This window comes from Lupinus angustifolius, chromosome LG14 (assembly GCF_001865875.1).
Source record: "Lupinus angustifolius cultivar Tanjil chromosome LG14, LupAngTanjil_v1.0, whole genome shotgun sequence".
In the NCBI taxonomy this organism is placed as follows: Eukaryota; Viridiplantae; Streptophyta; class Magnoliopsida; order Fabales; family Fabaceae; genus Lupinus; species Lupinus angustifolius.
This window is the reverse complement of record NC_032022.1, coordinates 9,464,250-9,464,874: the sequence shown is the minus strand read 5'-3', so window position 1 is coordinate 9,464,874 and position 625 is coordinate 9,464,250.

Sequence of the window (625 nt, the reverse complement as noted above, 5' to 3'; positions counted from 1 at the left end):
GTTCTCTTCACTATTTACATACATCCAAAAGCATAAAAGCCCATACTATATATAATTAGAAAAATAGAAACATTCATATTCTTATAATTTATAATTTAAATATCATAATTGCATACATTTGTCTTACATTATTTTACGTGTCAGAGAATGAAAAATTCAGATATACATGAATCACAAGATGAACGATGACACAGAATAAGGCAATATGTTAGACAAAGAAGGAACAACATGAACATACAGCAAAGACAACAAGAATTAGCAAGAAGACGTTTAACACGCTATAAACGAAACAATGACAATGAAGCACAACCAATTCAAAACAATATTCATGTTTGTACAAACTTTGAACAAAGAACTACAAGTATTACTACATTTGTCACATATCATTTACTTAAACTCAATAAAATCAAATATTACTCATGTTAAAACATTTAATTAATATTTTACAATATGTTTTATTTAACTTTAATTTGTTGTATTTTTAGGATCTACTAATAATCCTTTTGAGACTATATCAACAAATATTTCAAGTACAATGAAATTGACGTCTGTACGTCAAATTGCTAGATCATCCTTTCGACAACAATTTCGCACATGTAATTTTATTGATAGTTGAAATATTTAC